The sequence below is a fragment of the Apium graveolens genome, chromosome 5 (assembly GCF_009905375.1).
Source record: "Apium graveolens cultivar Ventura chromosome 5, ASM990537v1, whole genome shotgun sequence".
Lineage (NCBI taxonomy): Eukaryota > Viridiplantae > Streptophyta > Magnoliopsida > Apiales > Apiaceae > Apium > Apium graveolens.
The window spans coordinates 90,567,766-90,571,641 of NC_133651.1; the positions used below are offsets into that span (position 1 = coordinate 90,567,766).

At 40.8% G+C, this 3,876-nt stretch overlaps 1 non-coding gene across 1 annotated transcript; it reads right to left on the bottom strand.

The window, feature by feature from the left end:
* Positions 1 to 2,465: 2,465 nt before the first annotated feature.
* On the bottom strand, positions 2,466 to 2,572 carry LOC141662546 (small nucleolar RNA R71). The gene has a single exon (XR_012550656.1). It is a non-coding gene; the product is annotated as a small nucleolar RNA R71 (small nucleolar RNA).
* Positions 2,573 to 3,876: the final 1,304 nt, after the last annotated feature.

Below are 3,876 nucleotides of genomic sequence, written 5' to 3' on the forward strand. Positions count from 1 at the left end.
TTGTTCAATAGCTACATCCTTTTGGGAGGATGCAGCTAGAAGTGAGCTTTTATCCTTTTTAAGCATTGCAGTTTGTTGGGAAACTGCAGTGTGGCTAGGCTGGGATTCACTCAACTCTCCAACCTTATCCTTGGGGTTTCTTTGATGTTCACCCCTTCCCTCACCTATCTGACCCTCCTTCACACTCCCCTCTTTGGCTTTGGTAGATTTTTCAACTGGTACCTTTTGAGAGATACCAGAGGGGGTTTTCTTTGATTTGGATTTGGAAATTACAGTTGATTTGGCAGCTTTGGTAGGCAACTGTTTGGTCATTGTCACAGTTGTCATAGCTATGCCTGAAGTCAAAGAAATTAAGGAGATTGGAATAGTTGAGGGTATTGATAAGTGGCATTTTATACCACTTAGAACGTCTTAAAATGGCTTAAATTGGTGTCTTGAAATCAAGTATTTTGTGTATTTGATGCGTTTTTCTAGTGTTTATGCATTTCAGGGTATTAGTTGCATTTCGGGGGAGGAATCATCAAGAATAAGCCTTGGCATGTGTTCACCATTGCGAGAGGAAAGGAACGGGCAGATTACGGCGAAGAAACGGAGCAAACTTGGATTTTTTCCAGTAGAGGCCTGCGCGCCCACGCAGCTATGCTGAGCGGCCGCGCAGGGTCGGGAATTTTGCTGAATTATTTTAGACTTCTACTTCTGTTTGGCTTCCAACTTCTATGTAATCTGAGTTTTATGGGACTAGTATATAAGTAGATTTGAGACGTTTTCACAGGGAGGATTTGGAGAAGAAGAAGATTGTGTTTTACGCAAGAAGCGAAGGAGATAAGGAAGAAGACCGATTTAGCACACCGCAACGAAGAGGAAGCATATTTTCTTGTGATTCTTGTTTCGTTGTAACGTTGGATGCTAGTTTTCTTGCTTTGACTTATTTACTCTTGTGACGTACTCTGTTTTAATATAATTAGTTTAGTTATTATTTTCTTGTGTTTGTTTATCATGATTTCATATGAACCCATGATGGCGATAAGTTCTATTATGGGCTAATCGTGATCATGGGGTTGCAACGGATTTATTATGGAATTCTTTAGTTAATTGTTTAATACTTTAGTGTGTGATGATTGCATGATATCTAGTATTGGTTGTGCGTATTCGTCTTATGTGCGTCGCGAACATATAAGATAGGGTGTTAATCTCTTGTGAAGCGACGGTGGATCTTGAGATTTAGAACTTGCCATGCTAGCATAGGTTCATGTACGTTGTGCATGATTAGTGGGTAACTCTAACAGTTTTATTTGCCCTATGTAATCAAAAAAGGAATAACTTGTGCTTAAATCGTTGTGTTGTCAATTTCTGTAGACATATAGGAACTCAACATAATTGATGACTATTCGACTTCTATCTTAATTGTGGATGTTTGGTAGAATGGTATTAGTACAATGAAAGTTGGCTTTTATCAGTTTCGTGTTATTCGATTAATATCATCACTGTCACATGCTAAAGGTAATAACAATGGCTATAGAAGGAAGTAATAATGAAGTTGTGATCTCATGAGTGTTTTATTATTGATAAATTGAAGTGTTAGTTAAGTGGTTAATTAAGTAGTTAATTATAGTTAATATTTAATTAACAATTTTAAGTGTTATTATCTTAACATTGAGATGTAATCATACATTGGTGAGTGAGTTTAATTAGACAATAATTTAGTCTGAGTCTCTGAGGGAACGAACTAGAAAATATTCTATATTACTTGCGAACGCGTATACTTGCGTGAATATTAGCGCGTGTTTTCGCCCTAACAAGTTTTTGGCGCCGCTGCCGGGGACTCGGCGTATTTGTTTAGTTTATGTACTTACCATTATTGGTCATTAGGACTCAGTGATTAGGACGTAGTAGTTACTTATTTTTTTCTGGTTGTGTTTCAGGTACTTTAGCAAGCGTTTATGCAAACTCGTTCTCGTGCTCGCAAAAGGACTTTAGATACAGCTGAGGAGACAGACGAAGTTCTTGATATTCCGGAGAAGTTAGATTTTGAGGATTCGGATTCAGGAACTGAGCAGAAAGAACCAGTAAACATGGGAGATCGTATTGTTCAAGCTGATCCAGCTCTTATGGATTTTTCTCGGCCTAAAATTGATGACATTCAGTCAAGCATCCTTCATCCGGCTATTCAAGCTAACACCTTTGAAATCAAGCCGGGCACTATTCAGATGGTGCAGAATTCTGTTTCTTTTGGAGGAGCGGCAACTGAAGACCCCAACATGCACATAAGGAATTTTGTCGAGATCTGCAACACTTTTAAGTATAATGGCGTGACTGATGAGTCTATCAAGTTGAGGCTTTTCCCATTCTCACTAAGGGACAAGGCTAAAGACTGGTTACATTCTGAACCAGCTGGGTCCATCACTACGTGGCAAGATCTTGCGCAAAAGTTTCTGGTGAAGTTTTATCCGATGGCGAAGACTGCTGCTATGAGGAGTGCTCTTACTCAGTTTGCGCAGCAACCTACAGAATCTATGTGCGAGGCTTGGGAACGCTACAAGGAAATGTTGAGAAAATGTCCACATCATGGAATGCCGGATTGGATGGTGATCACTGGTTTCTATAATGGTTTGGGGGCCCAATCTCGGCCCATGCTCGATGCAGCAGCTGGAGGCGCCTTATGGGCTAAAAGCTATACTGAGGCGTATAATCTTATCGAGACGATGGCTGCAAATGAGCATCAAAACCCAACTCAGAGGATGACGTCAGGCAAGGTAGCAGGTATTCTGGAAGTTGATGCAGCCACCGCTATTGCAGCCCAGCTCCAAGCGCTATCAATGAAGGTTGATTCTTTGGCTACGTATGGAGTTAATCAAATAGCTATGGTTTATGAGCTTTGTGCAGGTTCTCATGCTACGGATCAGTGTTCTCTTGTAAACGAATCTGTTCAGTATGTGAATAATTATCAGCGACAACAGCAGCCTGTGCCAGCGACCTATCATCCTAACAACAGAAATCATCCAAATTTCAGTTGGGGGAATAATCAGAATGCTATTCAGCCACCATATCAGCAAGGAGTGGGTAAACAGTTTAACCCACTTGGATTTCAGCAACCACAGCAATATGCTATAAGGCAATCATATCCTCAACAGGGAAGTGCAGCTGCACCTACTAGTGCTGATTTTGAGGAACTTAAGCTGTTGTGCAAGAGTCAGGCGGTTTCTATCAAGACCTTGGAAAATCAAATTGGTCAATTAGCCAATACAGTGCTCAATCGTCAACCTGGCACTCTTCCCAGTGACACGGAAGTACCAGGCAGGAAGGAAGCTAAAGAGCAAGTCAAGGCTATTACCTTAAGGTCTGAAAAAGTAGCTGATGCTGAAAAGGCAAAAGAAGTAGAAGCTGAAATTAGAGGTGAAGAATCTAAGCAAAAGGAGAAAGTGGCGGAACCAAGGAAGACTACTGTTGAATACACTCTGCCTGAGGCTAATTTTACAGGGAAGAAACAGCTCTATCCTCCACCACCTTTTCCTAAGAGATTGCAGCAACAAAAGCTGGATAGACAGTTCAAAAAGTTTCTGGAGGTGTTCAAGAAACTTCACATCAATATACCTTTCGCTGAGGCTCTGGAACAAATGCCTAGTTATGCAAAGTTTATGAAGACTATTCTTTCAAGGAAGGTGAAACTGGATGACCTTGAAACCGTTGCTCTCACGGAAGAATGCAGCGCTATTCTGCAACAAAAGTTACCACCAAAACTGAAAGATCCAGGGAGCTTCACCATTCCTTGCACAATTGGCAATCTGACGTTTGACAAGTGCCTTTGTGATTTGGGAGCAAGCATTAATCTAATGCCGTTGTCGATCTTTAAAAAATTGGATCTGCCTGATCCAAAAC